The sequence below is a fragment of the Varanus komodoensis genome, unplaced genomic scaffold (assembly GCF_004798865.1).
Source record: "Varanus komodoensis strain SLA01 unplaced genomic scaffold, ASM479886v1 scaffold10, whole genome shotgun sequence".
Classification (NCBI taxonomy): domain Eukaryota; kingdom Metazoa; phylum Chordata; class Lepidosauria; order Squamata; family Varanidae; genus Varanus; species Varanus komodoensis.
The window spans coordinates 8,610,317-8,631,470 of record NW_025335269.1 but is presented as its reverse complement, the minus strand read 5'-3'; the positions used below and the strand labels follow the sequence as shown (position 1 = coordinate 8,631,470).

Sequence of the window (21,154 nt, the reverse complement as noted above, 5' to 3'; positions counted from 1 at the left end):
AAAATTAAGAATATTAAGAAGTAGGACTTTCAAGCAAAATACATAGCTTGCATGTTAGCAAATGTTACTTCTACTTTTCATTTTAAATATTTCATTTTAAATATTTAAATAGACAAAATATTCTACTAAAAACAATCCCCTAGCAAATCTATGTGCATAATTCTTCATGGAAAATAATAAGATAAAGGCTACTTCTGGTATCAATTGTAACATTTTTTTTGGAAATGGGTTGTAGAATGAGGACTCTTCATAATTCTGAAACCACATAGGAAATATAGTCTCTTCCCAATATATCAATAAAAACTGATTTATTGTACTGTCTTGTTTTATGAGCTGCTGTAAATCATCCAGAAAGCTTTGGTTACTGTAAATGAAACAAACATTTACTAATTAAAGTAAATGAGCTCTATTATTTTAACAGAAGTACATACAGTGAATCACCATGTACTGTGGTACCTTGACTCACAAACTTAACCCATTCTACGACTCTGGTCGCGACCCAAATTGGTTGTCACCCAAATCAAATTTCCCCATAAAGTTCAATGTAAATATGGTTAATCCATTCTGTAACCATTTTTATCACAAAAATTTCAAACAAAGTGACAAAGAACAACTAAGATCCCGGCCATCCAGCCCCCCACCACCATGACCGCTATCACAGCCGTCTTCCCTTCATGAGCATGTCTGTGATTGCAGCCATCTCCCCCCCCCCACCAGCACAATTGTGGCCATCACCCCCCACCAGCACGACCACAATTGCACCGTGCAGGAAAGACAGGCACAATCGCGATCGTCACCCGATGCAGAGTTCGTGACCTGAGGCAAAATTTTTCTAAAATTTCTGTTTGTGACCTGATTTGGTCATGAACTGAGGTGTTCATGAGCCAAGGTACCACTGTACAAACATAACACCAATTCTGGCTATTCACGTGGGCTGCCTGTATGCCTCCAAGCCCAATTCAGGTTGCTAGTTTTAACCAATAAAGCCCTACATGGTTTGGGACTGCAGTACTTGACAGAATGCTTCTCCCAGCTGCAATCTATCTGGGTGCTGTGAATCAAGTTCTGGGGCCTGCCTTTAGCTACCATCTTGAAGGGAGGCTTGGCTGGTGGCAGCAAGGGCCTTTTCAGTGGTGCCCCCCCCCCCACGCCCCAGCTATAACACAGATTCCTCACTAAGGCCTGCTTGGCACCAACTTTAATATTTATTCAGCACCAAGTTAAAACTGTCCTCTACAAAAGTTTTATTTTATATTGGGGGATTTTGTCAACTGCTTAATAGGTCTTGTGATTTAATTTATATAAACTGTTGTAACTTTTTAACATTTGTTTTTAAATTTGGCATTTACATTTTGTATTGTGCTTTTATGATTTTATTAGTATTTTCAATTTTATATTATATTTCTGTTGTATTTGTATTGCCTTTTTAATCACTCCAAAGACTGGGTAGCACAGAACTATAATAATGACTCACTTATAAAAAAAATTCAAGTGTTATGTATTTCTTGCAAATGAGATTGGTCATCACAGTTCTGATAACATGGGCATGTTGGTCAATAATTGTCCTAATTATGTGCTGTAGATTCCCAAACTACACTTATGCAAAGAGACACCATGCCATTTCCTTAACTTTTATTCAATATTATTGTTTCAGTGTCCAGCCACAACTTATTGTTAACAACAGAATGTATGCCAGAAAATGACTGTGTGCCCTATAATAAGGTACACAAAGTTTTCAGTCATGTGAATCTTTTGGTTAACCAACACTGTTGGTTGTCATTGCCAAAAACCTGTTGAAATAGTAGTCCATTTTGTCTTGATATCTGATGTCTCAGCTGCTTTGAGCTTTCTTTAATCTGCTCAAATGAACAAGGCAAGATATACTGGAAATATGAGAATGAAAAGTCCCTGTTATTTTTATCTTAATGTGAGGAGGCTACTTTAGTGTGTACTGTATAGGTTTTCTCCCAGTAGCCCCTTTGGTATTTCACCCCTTACTGAAGACTCTTCCCATTATTGGAAGTTCCAGCAGCTTATGATAAAGCTGCATACAATTTCACACCAATATTTCAGATGCATTGGTAGTATGTTCCCCATTATGTCCCACCCAGATACAGAAGCAGTGTACCAGATCTACTAACTACAGTGGTACCTTGGCTCACAAACACCTCAGTTCACAACCAAATCAGGTTCGTGAACAACATTTCATAAAAGTTATAACTCAGGTCGCATTAGGCGGTGACTGCGATTGTGGCCATCTCCCCCCTCTGAGTGGGGAGATGGCCATGATCATGCTGGGGGCAGGGGGAAGATGTCCGAGATCGCGCCCGTTTTTCCTGCAGGAGCGCACCCATGATTGTGCCCAGCTTTCCTGCACGAGAGCAACTGTGCTCTCGGTCATCTCCCCCTCAGCACGATTGTGCCCATCTCCCCCCCCCCGCGCGCGCCCTCGTTCGCAACCGTCTCCCCCCCCCAGTGCGCCAGGATGATGGGCATGATCGTGGTTGTGCTGAGGGGCCAGGGAGATGGCTGCGCTTGTGCTCGGGGCAGGGGGGAGATGGCCGCGATCTTTGTTCTTTGTCACTTTGCTTCACATTTTTCTGATAAAAAATAGTTATAGAATGGATTAACCTTATTTACCTTGAACCTTATGGAGAAATTTAACTTGGCTCATGACCAATTTGGGTCACGACCAGAGTCCTGGAATGGATTAAGTTTACAAGCCAAGGTATAACTGGCAAGCTGACAACCCAAACTCAAGCCTTTATGGATCTGTAACAGCAGTATCTACTCTTGTACATACAATTACTAACAGACCCAAGACAGGAACTCTTGATCAGACAATCAATTTATAACTCTGTGTCTACAGTTAGATGCCTCTCCTAGAAATTTCTTGAAAAAGCACTTTTCTCACACACTTCAGACCAAGGGTGCACAACCTTTTCTGCTCTGAGGGCTACACTCAGTACCTGCTAAGGAACTAGAGATTGTACATGCATATACTGCATGTATGCACAGATACTACTAGGGTGGACAATCCTTTCCTCCTAAAAAGGAAAATTTAATCAGTCAGCAGCACGTTTTAATAGTATCCAAAAATACCAAGCCTCTTCCCATCTACTAAGGCATAAGTAGGGCAAGCCTCTGCTTACTCAGAACTATGGAGGGCTGAATCACTCAGCATCTTCTACCACAGGCCCTATGTTTTCTCCTTTGCAGGCAAAAGCTCTTAACTCTCAGCTTCAGTTTCCAATGGAGGAGAAAGCTTTTATTCCTTAATTGAAGGTACAGGTTTTCCCCCATCCAGGAAAGAAGACAGAGCCTGGGGAAAAGGCTGGCACTGGAGCAGCTGGGCTGCAGAAGGAAAGCACATGGGATGTCGCAGGTTTTTCAAGCCACGCTGGGAGCAAATGAAGGGCCATATGTAGGCTGTGCTTTGTGCATGTTTGCTATTTCAGGTATGCGATATGAGAATCTCAAAAGGGAAGTCACAGTGATAGGGGCTATCCAAGGATGGTGGGACACAATTAGGCTAGTACATTTGATAAAAGAGGTCCTGAAATATTTTAAATATTTGTGAGTGACTGGAATTAGGCAAGACAGATTGAACACAAGTAAATGGTGTCTTAATGAACATGACTGACTTTGGGCTTCCACAACACTATACTCTTCAGATGTTTTGGATCACAGTTCCCATCAGCCCCAGCCAGCATAATAAAGTGAGAGATGTTTGGAGTTGCAGCCTAAAACATCTAGTGGGAACCACATAGGGAAAGCAAGGCTAAACCCCACCTTGTAATAACAAAGTGTAACTACTTTACCATCACATCTGTGAAAGCTTTCTACAGATTTTTTCCAAGTGGTGAGGGATCTTTCACAGGTTTCCTCTCAAAGTAACATTGTTCTTGCTATGATTTGTTTGCAAAGCGTTCCACAGATAAAACTGCTTACATCTTTTATACACAGCTATAGAAATTCCTCATCACCATTGTCTGATGGCTTTCAGTTGTTGAAACCTGAAGACAAAGCAAGTATGCTTCAAATAGGATGTTCTATGACCTATTTGCTCAACCTTGATTGTACAAATATTACTCCCTTTGGGGACCAAAATTTCCTTTTCACTCAAGTGAATGGTGGCAATCCCCAACTTCAGACATTCCTTAGATGAAATCCACTGAAATGCTGATCAAACTGCAGCTGAGGGGAAGAAAGAACCATTCACTATTTGTCTTCTCTCCCAAAAATGTTTCATTCCTGATGATTCTGATGAGAAGTATTTAACTTTAAGAGCTGATACAAGGGTTTTTTTCCTCACTTTTCTCCTTATCCATTTTTCTTTTTCTATCATGCATTTAGCTTATAAACTTGGGTACAGGAATTATCTCATTTTGATTGAGCATACACAGGAGTCCCTGTTGGTTAGTGTGGATTTCAAACTAGCTGCAGAAGATAAGACCCTATGTGGGACTTCCAGGCATAGCAAGGCTGATGTTGCCTCTTTGATACCCATGAAAGGATCAAGGACAATTTCAAAGAACTAAAGGATTTTCTATAGGATTGGGCAGTTCTGAGGGTGGGAAATTCAAACTGACCAATCCATACTATGGCAGGACTTAGTCATGCATACTCAAAAGTAAAGGATTCCTACAGTACTTCTTTTGTATAGTATGTTAAGGTAGAAGAGGAGATGAAGCTGGAACATATAGAGATAAAATTGTGGGTTTGGCTGGCCATATTCTTTGTTCAAAAATATTTCTAGAAAAATGTAAAGGTTTGGGAGGTTTGGTTCATCACATCTATCCTCCTCCGTAGAATTGTAGAATATCTAACACACTGCTTTTCTCTTTAGCTTTCAATAAGTCTCAGTGCAGTTTGCATTGAGTGGCTAGATTTCTCAAAGGTCGCAAATTCACTCACTAAAAATAAATAATCAAATTGTGAGATGCTGGTAACACTGTTTGTAATATAACCTGCTTACAGCAGACATTTCAGAATTCCAACTACTAATCTCCATGGTATCACATTCTATATCTAATTAATAGCATAAATGCTGCCTTTCACACAAGTTTTGCAGCTCTGAGAAAGTTTTTGAAGTTTGATTAGGCATGCCTAGGTAATAAAAGAAAAAAGATATCATGATTTTTTAATAGAAACTAAGGTCTTACAGCCATTTTGGCACCTTGGAAGGATGTTGGACAAAGGAAAGTTTATAAAGTGAAAAATATAATATGGCCACCACAATATCTTTTTACCACATTTTCCCTTGCAGATGTATGATTAAGGAATGGGGGACTAAAGTGGGATATCTTGCATTATCCTTTCTATCGCCAGTTGGAATAATTGCATTAATATCACTAGTTGAGTCAATACGACAATCTACAGGAACTGTCATGTGTTAGGAGGCTGATAATGAATGCTATGTCTCTCAATCATTGAAGGCAGGAAAGGCATTGGGAAAACCTAGGCCTCAGGATTGAGCATCAATTGTTTTTTCACAGCAACTGTAGACTTGAGCCTGGGCATGACTGAGTAGCAGCTTCTTATGCTTCCTTGTGTTAGTGCATGGATGCTGCTGCACATGCTGCTTATGCTCGATCCTGAGGCCTAGGCTGCCCCAGTGCCTTCCCACCATGATCACCACTTACCAAAACAGGTTTGTGAGAAGGTGGGCTGAATTAGAAAAGAAAAAAGATCAGGGGGTCATTCAAAATAAGACTCTATGAATACAAAACATTCATATTGTGAGTGCTCACTTTTCAGAATTCAGTATTTCCCAATACGTGCTTAGGATTGGGCAGTCAAATACAACTACATGTACACTTATTCACTGTGTTACAAAGTATCATTACAATGTAAACTAATGGAATAAAAATAAAGCACACTGGAGGTTGATTAAACTTCAGCAATATATTTAAAGTATATATAGAAACGTATTCTAAAAATGGCAAAGTGAATTCAGAGCTGCATATCAGATACAGGGCAAAAGGATAGCAAAATGCATCCTTAGCCAAACATCTGTTCATGAAATTTTCTATCATGCTCAACAATTATGGAACAAACATAAACTCACTCTAGGGTAAATAGAGGAATTTACAAAATAACTCCCTAACATTTAATACAAGAATCCTGCAGTCATTCACAACCAAAAGCTAAATCTTATACTTTGCAATTCAGCTGATTTATCCAGAAGCCATGCTTTAAAGCACTGCTTGCATTTTATATACTTTTATCAAGATGAAATTCCAAACATTTATGTAGTTAAAGTGGGTTTTTTAATTGCACATACTCTAACCCATGCAATGATTAAGTGTTCAGCTCTGAATAATTTCATAAGACGTTTGAATTGTCTGATATCTGAACCTCATTTCTCTTAACAGTTTGCTTAGGCTAGCTGCCATCCAATCCGTGATCCTAACCAGGTTTACTCAAAAGTTCAAGGGACCTTGCTTCTTAGAATGGTTACAGCATAAGCCTGTGTCTGTTTGCCCAAAGGTCAGTCCCATTTTGTTCTACAGAACTTACTTTCAAGTAAATGTACACTTAATACAGGAAGTGTGTTTAGTACTGCAGCCTCACAGCCCAGAGCTAGTCATTTTTTTTCTTAGAAAATTAGAACAGGATCACTGCCGGAATTAGTTTGAATCACATAAATGGTCAGGATTTAACAATTCTAATATAACAAGAAACTCGTAATTAGAAGAATTTAGACTAATGTTACATTCTTGATTTTTTTGAAACCCAGCTCCTTTATTAATATGTTTGGCCTATTGGGTACGAGACTGATTAAATATACTTCTTAGGTCTTCAAATTAAGGAGATAGCGATCTACCACATACTGAAACACAAAATATTCATTTTCCACATGTTCCTTTCAGATCTAACAAATCCAGTGTTCAGTATACAGCCAAGCACACTTTCTTTTCACTTCCACTGTAGTGGAATGATGCTCAGTTTGTGAGCAATGCAATTGACACAGGTAAACTTAGCTCCAAATGTTGAGAGACAGCAGCACACTAAAGTGCCCAGGCAAAATTATAATTAAAGCATTAAACAAAACCAGGGGCAGCAAATATTCCAATAACTCAATTATCTAGTGATACTGTATTCTATGAAGATCTGCTTCAAGAAAAACCAAGTTTTGAAAAAACTCTTTAAGCAAGTAATAACTGTTCAAAATAAGCATAACAAAATGTAAGGTTAAAATATTAGTAACACTGTACAAATAATCACTTTGAAAACAATAATTTCCAGGGTGGTAAATATTTAAGGGCATGGTACTATGGCCACTAGACAAAGAGCAGACAGCTGAAGGAAAATTTGGCACCCCAGTTCTAACCTCAGAAATCTGCTCTGAATTTGGAGCTAGGATTCCAAATTCAGAACACCCTTCCTCTATTTTTATGGACAGCACAGAAAGAACTGCTCCAGCTGCATCTCTGAGGCTGGAAGACCAATCTTAGAGCCAGTGCTGGAGGGGCATTCCAAGAGGGATGGGAAGGAGTAAGAGTACACTGGGAACCAATGATCTATGTAGCACTTCAGCCTGCATTTCTTGTAAGCAGGCACAAGATTTAGATGGTCGAAACTGGCCAAATAATCCTTTTCAGGGTGAAGAGCAGAGGCAATGTTCACTTTTACACTCCTTCTGTCCTCAATAGGATTCCTGTAATTCTCCAAGTTCAGAGAGTTACAGGCAGCCATACTAAATAGGACTGTCTGACTATCACCCAACAGCTGTTTAGTGAAAAGTCACCATTAAGGTAATTATATATTCTGTCTATACTTTCAGCATTTCATTTCATTCTCTCTGACTTCATTGTTTACTTGTTCTCCACCAGCCATGCCACCCAATCACAAAGTGGAATACAATACACAAAAGCTCATGTCATAAGGAATTGTTAGTCTTTAAGATAAAAAAAAGTCTGCTGTTTTTGGGAAAAGAATTGCCCACATTCTATACTGCTGCTTAGGGAAAAGAATTGCCCACATTCTATAAGCTATATTGCTGCTTTCAAAAGATAAGCTCGGATTTTGCAAATTGTGCTTGATACCTAACTTCCTGTTCTTGCCTCTTTCTTTTGTCACTGAGTTCCTGCTTCTCTTTCCCCACCCTCAAAACTAATTTATCCAATAGCAATTCTGTTGTTTTCTGAGCCCCGCCACTTTGCCATATGCTGCCACTATCTGCTTCAAGAGAAGCAGATACTACTATCCATTTTTAAGTGTAACAAAGGACTTTTTTACGTAAATTGAAATGCTACCACCAAACATGGTAGTTTAATATTATGGAACATAAATTAAAACTGTGCATGACTTCTAGAGGTTTTGTTACTCAGTCACCTTGCATACCAAACTGTGTACCTCATGGACATTCACTTTCCATGCCTGTAATAATGGCTTCTTTAGGATTAAAAAAAGGAAATTCTACTAGTACATCAAGATTCTTAAATATTTAGTTGAATATTGAAAGTTACATCCCAAAACGTACACAAAGACTTGAGTCAATAGCACTGTGATCATTATAAGACAGGGGTCCTCAAACTCTTTAAACAGGGGGCTAGTTCACTGTCCCTCAAACTGTTGGGGGGCCGGACTACAGTTTGAAAAAGATATGATCGAATTCCTATGCACACTGCACATAAAAAAAATCAAAATTAATTAAAATTAAAAATTTTAAAAATTGTTTGCTCTGCTCCCTCAGACTGCAGCAGAAGCCCAAGTGGAGGTGAGGAAGAGCCTTCTCTGGGTAAGCTGCAGCTGCCTCACCGAGCCTGGGGGCAGCCGCTCAATGGCGGTGGTGGCTTGCCCACTGAAGGGCGCAGCTCCCGCGCTTTTCAATGGGAAGGCCGCAGCCACCTCGCCAAGCTCGGGGGCAGACACCTCACCAAGCCCAGGGGCAGCCACTCAATGGCGGTGGTGGCTTGCCCAATGAAGGGCACAGCTCCTGTGCCTTTCAATGGGGAGGCCGCGGCCACCTCGCCAAGCCCAGGGGCAGACGCTCGATGGCGGTTCACCCATTGAAGGGTATGGTTCCTGCACCTTTCAGTGGGCAAGCCACAGCCACTGCTCAACAGTGGTGGCAGCTTGCCCATTGAAAGGTGTGGCTCCCGCACCTCCGCTGCAAGCCACAGCCACCTCACTGAGCCTGGGAGCAGCCACTCGACGGCAGTGGCGGTTTGCCCATAGTAGGGCAAGGCTCCCACACCCCCAGGAACGTGGCCCACATACTTAAAAATAGTTTTTGAAAGTTATAAGGTAATTTTCTTACCTTCAATCCTTTTCTAGCATCTTTGTCTCTCTCTCTCTCTCTTCCACCCTCTTCTCTTTGGTTTCCCGCTCCATATTCCCACTCTGTATATGCATGCAATTGGGGGGGGGGGAGGAGCCGGTGCATGCGCAGTTGAACTTTTACAATTAGGCTCGTGCGCCAGCTCACTGTCAGAGAATGCCTGCACCAGCTCAGAGCTTTTGGACTTGCTCGGAGATCATTTTCTCTAAGCAAGTCCAAAATCTCTGAGGCAGGCTGGATAAATGGGCACGGCAGGCCGTAGTTTGAGGACTCAATGTTATAGGACAAACATCAAGATGTCACATGCAATTCTCCTTCCAGCTCAAACTAAAAGGTATATTGTAGAAATGTTTGCCTGTGCTACAAACTGTGATGTAGAATTACAGGCAGTCCCCAGGTTATAGATGAGTTCTGTTCCTAAGAACATCTTTAAGTCGAATTTGTATGTAAGTTGAATCACGTATATAAAAAGCATAAAAAACACCTAAGAAACACTTCTATATACACGAAAACATCTTAAATACAATACAGCATTATGATAATTATAAAGTAGTAATAAACAGGTATTGAACAGACAAAATCTATATGCATGTGTGCAGGTATACAATACAGTTCTTAAATCAGTTTAGATAGAAAAAACAGTAAAAACATTAAAGTTTAACATTTCGTGAGCTACCATTAAGCCTAACATTAACTGGATGATGATGGGATTGGTGTTAGAAAGTATGCACCTGGTGCTGTAATAAGGGTTTGATCATGCTGCAGGGTGGGGGGGGGTTACCACTGGAGTCACTTTCTGGTTCTGATTTCACTGCTCACAAGTACTGCTTTCTCTCCTTCCTTCCTTCCCATCCTCCTCTTGTTAGCTGGTGCTCAGTGCCTGCAGGCACCCACTTGCAACTCAAAGATGAGGCAGAACTTTTGAGTTTGCTCATTAGTTTGTAACCCAGATGTTTGTAATTTGGGTACTCTCTGTATTGTAATCACTCTTCTTAGTTTTACAACAGATCTGCATAATTTGTGACCACCAAACCCAAACTGCAGTTCATTAGCCACAGACAGAACCCACATGGGCTCAATAAATCATTTTGCTGCTTGCCTGGGACTGTCAAAGCAGCAGATTGAGATCAAGTACCAGTTGGCCACAAAACATCACAGGTATACTACATTCAACTGTTGCGTCAGAAATTGTGCAGTCCTGTTTAACAAGTTTGGGACACTAGTCAATATAAAGCTACAATACACTTTTCAGTAGGATAAGTGTACTGCAAAGGGAGAAGGGAAAAGCAATGCACAAAAGGATCAGAATTTGACAATGTTCAATAAAGGAAGCACTTGTTCTTTGGTCAAACACAAGATTTTTATCTCTAAATATATGTTATAAATACAATTTCTTCTCATAATAACTGGATATGAGGGGGAATGGGTGGCTGCTTTTCATTTTCTACTACAAATACTTGCATAAAGCCAGGTATATATCCCTTTTGTATGCTAAGTTGCAGAAATATGCAAACATTATTATCATTTAAAGAAACACCAATTTTATTCTGATTTAATGCTAATAAATGTTGATTATTATCTTCTACACATCTCATTTAAAACAAAAATCCCAATACAAATCAAGAGAATAGGGTGAACTGATGGGGCTGAAAGAGTTGGAAAATGTTTTTTTCCCATGACTATACCTAATGCTAAGGAATAATATAATAGGGGGTAGAAGGGATGGCTTCCAAATCACCTGCAGCCAATGGCTTCTTCTAAGGTTCCAAGATGGGTTAAAAACTGCAATATACAATAATATTTGGGATGAACTATCACTGCCACTGGCTACAAAAGTTTACAAGTATTTTGATCTAAGTCAATGATGATATTTCACTTATATCAACAGGATTAGATTCAGAAATAAGCCCCTTTAAGTTCAACTGAGGCCCAGACTTGCTTCCAAATAAGCGTTTGGATTGCAGGCTTGATATTTGTGCTTTTCATAGACATTCTGGAAAACACAATATCAAGTCCTCATCTAGGATATGAATATAAAAACCTCCTCACTAGCAACTTATCTCCCATCACATGCTCCAATTCTGGAAAAGTAGGAAACAAAGTAGGATTCAAAAGACTTAAGCCCCTCCTCACTAAAGAACCTCCCTTGGGAGGGCTTTTTTCCTTTGTTACCAACAAATGAAACTTCTGCTGTGTGCCAATTAATAATTTTGAATTCTCGCTTGCAAGGTATTGTCGCTTTCAGATGCTTCTTGCATCCCAATGTAGAATCTGGTGAAAAGGGTTTTGCAGGAAACCAGCAGTGAAGGACAGGAATGCATCCCATCTCTGTTCTTTCCCTGTCTTTACCAATGGGTTCTCAACTCTTCACCAGCAGCCTGTTCAGCCACTCCATTGTGTAGTCAGGAGATCTATGAGCTTTTTCACAGGGAAAGCTACACTGAAAGGCTGGACAGCAGCAATTTAAGCAAAGAATGATTCACACTGTGTATGTTCTTTCAGCTGTCACTACCTCTCAAAATGCTGAATCTTCTAGTGTCCCTTTGAAAGCCCTCTTACAATCGCTCACATCCCAGTGATCAGCAATGTATTTAGTCCCATCCTGACAGGTGTGCACTCATTTTCCATCTCAAACCCATTTAACAAGTATCAAACTTGATGGCCAGTTACTATTCTGCCTTCCTAGACATATATTAGCCTGTGAAATCCGAAGTACTGTATATAGAGAACCTAAAGGTGCACCAGGTGCTGAACAAAGAAGAAAATCACATGCTTCTCTTATAGTATCATCGGCCTTTCTGCAACTCCTGTTTCCCATAGGGGCAGGTTTCTTTTCCCACCGACTCACTTGCATTTCCTCTCTAACCTCACTTTCCCCATTCACGCTCATCTAACCATCAACACATCATTCACACTTTCTCTATCGAGCTTCCCTCCCCACCTGTCCTTTCCTCAGTCTCGTCTTCACCCCGTCTCATATACAGTATTAACCCGTTCCAATACGTCCCTCGATAATCGTTGGGGGAGGGGCACCCAGAGACCCCGCCTCCATACTGTCCTTCATAAAAAGCCACGCCCCCCTTACCCCATAGACAGCCCCCACCCTGAGTTGCGTGCACCCCATCCCCCGCCCCCAAGCGCGACAAAGAGCCCTGAGCGGGTGTGTCTCCCTCTTTCTCTTCGTGTCCCTACCCGTCCGCTCACCCCTTTCCCTAGGCAGCGCCGACGCCCGTCCAGCTCCTTTTCTCCGGTCGCTTCCCGCCCACTGCGCTGCCTTTCACTCGCCGTCCGCCGGCACGCCGGTCTCACTTCACCCGTCTCCCTCTTCTTCTTCTCCTCGTCCTCAGCTCCGGACAACAGAGCGCCAAACCCGGCGGCGGCCCAATGGCCACCGCTCTCATTGGAGAGAACCTGCCGTCGTCCGGATTGGACGGGCTGCCCCCCTCTCCGCCCGGCGGGGCTCGGTTTCCACCAATCAATGGTGGAAGGAGGTGGTGCCAGGAGCTAGCAAGGGGTGGGGTGTCGGCTTCGCCCCCCACGTGCGGGGCGGGAAAGAGGAGAGAGAGAGAAAGAGAGAGAGGGAAGTTCTTTGTTCTCGCGCTGGTTAGAAGAGGGAGGGAGTTTCCTCCTCATCCCTTTTAAAACGTCTTTTCTCTATTGCTCACCTTTAACTGCCCCATTCCCTTCAAGTTTGCACCTTGCGAGTGGGTGGAAGAAGCATGAAAATTCTCTCATGCTCTTAACTAAGGGCAAGAGAGAGGGAGAATTAAAGTTAGTCCTGTCTGTGTAGCGCGCGCCTGGACTCAGGTCGGGCGCCCGCCCTCTCAGTTTCAAGGCGGGAGCCGTTAACGGTTCTAACAGCTGTGTGCGGCTTTGCGCGCGCGCGCGCGCGAGAAGAAATACAGAGCTCGCTCGGTCTCATACACAGGCGCCCCCAAGCAGGGCTCTGCGCCCGGCTCCCGCCGTCGCCTGTTGCTTGCTTAAGTCTGACTAGTCGCCGCCCACCTTTGATAAGGAAAGGCAAAGCCTGAGATTTAACGGTTCGGTTCTTTGCGGAGTTCTGCGGCTTCACGGCTTTTCGACTTCGAGGGGCTTCGGTGCGCCTACCTGTGCTGCTGAGGACCGGACTTACCATCTTTATTTTTCGAATACAAGTCAAGGTCCCTGGCAGCCCTAAGGATCTCACATCCAGCCTCTACGCAAATGTTTACGTCTGAATGTCGATAGAAATTCCTTAAATCTTCAGGCTTGCTGTTTTGTTTTTTGTTACTGAGTCAACGCCATCTACAGAACGTGTAACACAGCTAACATTAGCAAAAAAGACATCCATGCCTTAAGGAGTTTACAATCGGTTACGGTCCCGCTGTAGACAGTTAAACTGCAACTGTATCAACCACATGAATTAAGCCCTGCTGCACAGTGTTCTTATTGTACATCATCCCAAATGGAAAGATTTATGAGGGGAATTGCTACAGATTTATAGACATGGTGCAGTATGGAAAAAGAAAAAAGCAATAGGTCCCTACCCGCATTTATTCTTACGGAGACTTTCCAGCCAAATTTAAATAGTCCCTCTGGGGTCTAACCAATGTTAGTGTAAGTTTATTTCCATTCGTTTCATTTCAATGGGTCTACTCCAAGTGGGACCAATATTGAATACAGACCATTAATTTTCATGGAAGAATGTGTAGATCTTCAATTTCCTTGGTAATCAGTAGGACTTGCTCAATTTCTGCTTTCCTTCCAGCTAGGAAATAACATGCGTGAAGATGGTCATTTGTGATGTTTGCATGTCCCTCACTGCCAACATTGTGCTCTTTCCTGTGCAGCATAAATAACTTCCTATTTTCCCAGACATTTCATTTTGTCAGTTTGTTTTAAATCTGTTCCTGTATTATCTTTGCATTGCTGATAGATTTGACTTGTTTAACTTACATTTTATACTGCGGTTTTAAACTTTTATAATGTTTCTTATGTTGTATTTTGTAATTGTTCTGAATCACGCAGAGTGAATTATTAGGCAGTATAGAAATGTAATGAATTAATATTGGAGGTAGATGGTTCAACAAAAATTAGGCAAATTGCATGAACTGCTGTACACATGTACCTAAAGTTTTCTTGTCATTGCAGTCAAGGGGTGCTTTCATACAGGTAGCTCCTAGTACTGGCCAATTACTTTTCTTACAGTGGAACTATAAGAATTGCCATTAATTTCTCCCCCATAATTTAGAATGGGAACAAAATATAATGCTTTCTTTGCGTCTACAATAAATCCCCCTATGCTCTATCCACATTAGTGGGTATGACATGGCCACAGGAAAGGTTGAACTAACCTGTTTTGCTTTTATTCAATTTTTAAATGAATTATTTTAGGTCCCTAAAATGCATATATAGTTAAACACAATTGTATGGCTACTTCCAACTCTTCAGAAATGTTGGAATGCATTTTAGGAAAAATCTGCAGGATGGGAATATCTTACAAAAATAACACTGATGGAAATGCAGTGGGAATGTTTTGTTTCAAAATCAATGTTTAAATTAGTCCTGTAATGCTCTTTACTTTACATACATTCAAACTATTTGTAAGCCATGTTTTAGGGCCAAGCCCTCTCACAAATACAGTGGGAATATTACAAGATACAGTTAGGCACATCAGATAAGTGTACCAATACTATGAGGGAAACTGCTGCTCTGACTCACAAAAACCACTTACATTCTTAAGAAAAGGCTGCAGAATGACCTGTAGGACTACCACTAATGGTCATGTCATACTTGCAACCTAACCAATTTTCCTAACACGTGCTGAAACAGGACTTCCAAAATAGTTGTTAAGTGTATAGGCTGGATCATACATGTAAAACAGTTTTTAAAATCCAATTCCAAGCTGTTATAATATTTAACTATTAATACCAGCACATTGAATTAGGCTTGGAAACACAATGGCAACTAATACAATTTGAACAAAAATGGTGGAACCTGTTCAAACTTTCTGAAACCTGTTAGAAACTGGGTGACCATATTTTCCACCAGCTGAAGTTTTCAAATCATTTTCAAAGGCAGTCTGACAGAAGGACATTCAATTGATATTGGGTGAAAAAAAATAATCAAATGCAGATAAGTGTACTATAACATCAGTTGTAACATCAAATTTTTAAATAATATTTTAAAAGATGCCCATTGGAAAAGCAATAATACAGATATGCCAACTGACAATATGTTCACTTTACCCTGTCTTCACACATATCAAACTGCAGCTCCTGAAGAGGAAGAAAAATAGCAGCCCAAGTATTTTCTGGAAATTTTTGTCTGTGCAAGTGTTTTGTGCTAAGATAAGCAGCTGGCTATTTAACTACATGCTTTATTTTAAATTTATTTTATCTTCTAATTGAAGTATTTAAAATGTTTTGATTGTGTGATCTGCCTTAGGGCTGGGCCTTACCATTAGTTCGGGTGAAACCCACTTCATGTGGCTGATTTGGAGGCATTTGTTATTCACTTACTTATTTTTATCCCACTGGTCAGACAGTTGTTCTCTCCCAAAACAGCTCATACCAATCAGAAGAAAGAGAGAACTCTACCATCAGGTATACAAACTAAAAAGACTTGATCTATAAATGAAGGGGCTAGAGAGAAATGGACTATTGGTCTGACTCAGTATAATGGAATTCCTCATATCCTGCTTCAGAAATTGTCAACCTGTGTCCCTCCAGCTGTTACTAGACTACAATCTTCATCATAGGCTGAAAGGAAGCCAGTTTACACTGAGTCAGACCCTTGTTCCATCAAGCCCAGTACTGTTGATACCGACTGGAAGCAATGGCTCTCCAGAGTTTCAGGCAGAAGTTTTTCCTAGAAATGCCTTTAGTTTTACCTAGAAATGCTAGGAAACATCTGGGACCATCTATATGTAATGCATGTGCTTTACCACTGAACTATGGTTCCTCTCACAATTATCCCTAACAATTGATCACACTTAGCTGGTGATGATGGGAGTTGAAGTCCAACAACAGCTGGAAGGTCATATCTTGTCCATTTCTGTATTGAACAATGTCAGTTCTACCCAAAGTACAGTGGAACCTTGGCTCACAAACTTAATCTGTTCCATGACTCTGGTCATGACCCAAATTGGTCGGGACCCAAGTCAAATTTCCTCATAAGGTTCAATGTAAATAAGGTTAATCCATTCTGTAATCTTTTAAATCACAAAAATTTGAAACAAAGTGACAAAGAACAACAAAGTAACAACGTATTGTACAGTACAGTAGAGATCACTAACCTAGGTGGTGGGGAAGGTTATTGATTGGAGGGAGACTCCAAACAATAATCGTGTGATAGCAATCATGCTTGGGTGGCAGGAGATGGCCGCGATCGTGCTCGTGTGCCCGTCTTCCCTGCACAAGTGCAACCGCAATCATCACCCAATGCGGAGTTTGCAACTTGAGGCGATTTTTTTCTGAAATTTCTGTTGGCAACCTGATTTGGTCGTGAACTGAAGTGTTGGCAAGCCGAGGTACCACTGTACTTGGTATTCTCTTTTACTTACTATCAATGTTGCATACTTCCAGGCAGAGGGCATATGGACCACCCCCCAAGGTACAATGAATTCACAAGTCCATTTGTGCACATTTAAAAGGTCACAGTTGCTTTTAGTAGTAAACTATCTCCATTAAGCTCTATTAGCATTGAACCCTATGAGTGGAACTTCAGAACATATACTACTGGGCTCAATAAGATCCATTCTTTAATTAAGTGTGCATAGGATCGTAACTGTAGGCATCAGTCCCATGATGTATGTATGTTTGCTTGTTTCACAGTTGTATACATGTCTATTCAGAAGCAAGTCCCATTGCAGATAATGTGGCTTTTATTCCTAGACATTTGAGCAGCCACAGACTCAATTTTCTTACACAATATAGTTACCAAGGCTGCAATCTGAAGAAAAGCGTAAAACTGGCATGGCAGAAAGAATGAAGATGCTCATCACCCTCTGCAAGGGATCACACTCATATTTGATCTCTTAATGAATAAAATAGCTTGGAGGCAGGACAATAGAAAAATAGCATGGTAGAAAAGGGTTAAAAACCACACACACACACACACACACACACACACACACCTTCCTTGGTCTTTCTCTTCAAATTGAAGCTTCAGCGACTGCAGTTCTGTAGTCCTGTCCATTCTACATGGGCCAGGGAGGGGGCACATAATGAAAAATAAATCAAAAATTTAAACACTACATGTAGTTCTGCTTGATGACTGCTCAAGTCACAATGTCTGTGATAGGTCCTCTTTTAAAGATGGACATTATATGGAAATCCCTGAATAATGCTTCTATTTAGCATGCATTCCTGTGAAACCTGTTAACTCTTGTAAACTTCTCGGCACATAGATTTGCCTAGTTGCATAAAATTTCTCTATGGCAGTGCTATATATTTGCTAATACAGCTATAATTTATGTGTTTCCTAGACAAACCAGTCTGAATACTATGAAATTAGCACTAATGCACCACCATTTAAGGGTGCAGTCCTAAACATGTTTAAACACTAAAAAGCCATACACTTCCCAGCATTGCCTAGCCAGCTAGTTTCTTCTACCTTAACATGCTTCCCATTGTTCCTTAAACTATGTCTATGACAGTGTGCTGCTAACTTGACTTCAGTTGCCATCACCTTGATGACACCACTACAAAATGTCAGGTCCCACTTTCCATTTGAGAAATACTATGAGAAAACTCATCAATGCCTTCCAAAATCTATAACAACATACCACAAATAGCAAATATTTAAGAGGGATGTTACATAAAAGTGTGATATAAGAAAGGTGATTTGGGGAAAATATTAGAGTGGCTGTTTAGAGTGGCTATAGCAAGATAATTTGTTCTCATGCATCATTTGTATTTTTTAAGGGAGAGATGTCTGGGTGCATATGTCTGTGTTCAAGCATGGACCTGACCTCTGGCACACCTATCAAAAGTTTTGACTCCAAGTAATTTACATAGTGAACAAATAAGTTTATGAAGAAAAGCATATTGAAAGAAGGAGTTGCTGAAGGCTCTTCTCCCATGATATAAGCTTGGCCTCCCATTGCCTTTGCAAACCAATTGACAGATATACCTAACAGCAGATTGATTGCTTATTTATTCACCAGTCTTGTCCCTGCACTCCCATGTTGTGAATACACTGTCTTTATTTTTTCTTTAAGTATTGCATGCGCATGTATTAATTTAAACACGTCACAGATCTTAGGCAATCAGTGCTGTGTAAAGCCAGTTTTTGCTGCCAACTAGTAGAACTAGCTTTCCTTGAATTCAACCTTGGAGGAAAAAAAAGATTTGTGTAGGTCTCGGTGAGTACATCACAAAATGGCCCACTGTTCAAGTAATGTTTATATACTGCCAAATTCAGAAGTAAATTCCACTGAATTCTGTTGAGGCATATTCCCAAGTAGATATGCACAGGGTTACAATTTTAGTGCAACCAGAGCAGATGTTTTTGCGGAAGGTTTATTCTGATCCACAATGGGAAGGAACAGTTAAAAGCTATCCCACTAATTATGCATAAGCAACCAAATTCTGCTGTGAGTCACATTGGTGTGCATTCAAAAAAACAAAAACTGGGAGAGGAGGTTGTTGATCTCTCATCACAGGTCTCATGCTAGAAGAAAAATCTACCATGTGCTGTGTGTGTCAGACAGTGCCCACACACCACTTAAAGCCCACTTAATTTAAAAAATAGCTCCATGATATTTTAGTGTAGCTCAGTGTTTGGAAACAAGGGCTTACTCCTCAGTCTTTGCACATTTGTAACTCTATTGATTTGTCTGGCATTACTCCCAGTTTCTCTTGAGAGCTCAGAATCAAGCCCAGCAAGTACAGATGACTAATTCAATGGAGTGAATGAATCAGGGGCTAATTATGTAAATAAGCCACTGTGCCATTATGTGTTTCTGTGATCATTTTTATGCATGACTGAATGACTGCATAGCTTATTCAAGAAGCCATACACTTGTGTGGTCCTTGCATCGTTTTCCAGAGACGGAGGGGCAAATTGTTCTCAGTCATACTTGTATCTAGCCCTCCCTCTAGGGAATTCAGGGCACTGTTCATATGGCTATGCCATGTTAGCTAGACACTAACTCCACAAGGTATATTAGGCTGAGATAGAGTGACTGATACAAGGATTTCCAGTATGCTTTGTGGCAGAATGGGAATTTTAACTCACATCATGCTAGTTCAAATACAGTGACAAAATATTTTCACCAGCGAAGCATATACAATGATGAACTAATCTACAATTTTTAGCATATTTGCAACTTGTTTCTCACTAAATATGCTTCATATTGCTACTTTAAGCAAAGCTGGCACTACTGTTACACAGAGTGAGTTGCCTCAGGCAATACTTTGGATGTTGTGAAAAGACAACAAAATATATCTTCTTTAATATTGGATTTTTACTGTCAGGGAGAAGTACTTCTGAGATTTTCTGGTCAGGTGCCAGAATAGTGTGGCCAGTCTTGGATACCATCCATCCTGACTTCTGGCAATAGTAAAAAGAGGCATTTGCTACTCCACTTCAGAAGACAAAATAATTTGGGCTGACCCTAGCCTTAAGACATTCATAAAACACATCTGACCATCATATTTGGCCTTTAATAGATAAGTTCTGATGGGTCTCTGAAACCAGTGAGAGAGAGTTCGAGAATAGCAGTTATAGGGTAGAGGGAGTTCAGGCTGGGGAAGGATACTGGACCACTCCTACCTGCTTGCTCACTCGCTTGCTCACACATGTGCACATGCACACGCACACATGCATGGACACAGTTTGGCCCATAGTCTGCCATAAAAACTGCCACTTATTGCTGACTGCTCTGTATAAAACCTTACCAAACTTTCACAGATAATGTCAGTACCTTCCCCACTTCCCACCCCTAGCATCAAAGATAAAATCTGCTGTCCCATCTGCACTGTATCATCTCAAAATGTGTGCAGTTTTCTTCTGCAGTTTGCACTCAACCAATACAGAAAAGCTTTCCATGCCACCAAGTTGGATATAGCTAAAAAGGGACATGTTGAACAAGCTAAACTATGTTGATGTTTTCCACAGTCTGAACTGGGATATCTTTAAGACTGTTTACTGTACTTGGAAATAAATATCTTAAGAGCAACAAAATTGCACCGAATACAAGTAGGCTCTAGATCTAGAAGGATACTGTCAAACTCTAAACAGTCTTGATAATGTATTTTATATTATTTATTATTTTCAAATATTTGCAACCAAAAGTTATCAAATGTCCTGGGCACTATAAGACTAAGATTTACATTTTGGTATAGGTTTTGTGGGCCAGACCATAGTTCAACAGATGCTTAACCAAACCAACACTATACCTTGACATGAAAAATTAATCATTCATGTAAATTGTCTATAAAGGGCAGTTCTCATTTACAATGAGACTTGTATTACAGTAGGATGGCCACTTACACATCACCAAAAAAGAGGTCAAAAGGGCTTAGTGATTTCCATAACATTTTCATTTTGTTATGACCCCCCACCCCAATTCTACTGTTCTAGAAAGAAGCAACCTGTATCTAGATGGGGACTGGGGCATAAGGGTTTTTCTCCAAAAAGAGCAAAAGATATTGTGGGCTTGCACATTGCAAAAGGAGCTGCAAACTTCCTGCATACAAATTTCTGGCCATTCATTGTGCTCTGATTTCCTTAATTCTGCAGTGTTAAAACTTGCAAATTTCAGATCTTCAGGACTACAATGATAGAAGCCCGCAACAGAAAATATTTTCTAAACTTCTTGTATAAGCCAATTAGAAGGAAAAATACAGACTCCAATGTCTTTTAAAGCTGTGAAATTCT

At 40.6% G+C, this 21,154-nt stretch overlaps 1 protein-coding gene across 5 annotated transcripts in view; it reads right to left on the bottom strand.

The window, feature by feature from the left end:
- EZH2 (enhancer of zeste 2 polycomb repressive complex 2 subunit) overlaps positions 1-21,154 on the bottom strand; it is a 116,864-nt gene that overhangs the window by 69,390 nt on the left and 26,320 nt on the right. For 2 of the 5 annotated variants that reach the window (XM_044453915.1, XM_044453925.1), the window contains exon 1: positions 12,494-12,656. The exons of 1 other annotated variant lie outside the window; for it this stretch is intronic. The gene's annotated coding sequence lies outside the window, so the exon portion shown is untranslated. Of the gene's footprint in view, positions 1-12,493; positions 12,658-21,154 lie in introns of those variants that run through there. 2 more of the 5 variants (XM_044453898.1, XM_044453934.1) reach the window with 2 other exon arrangements.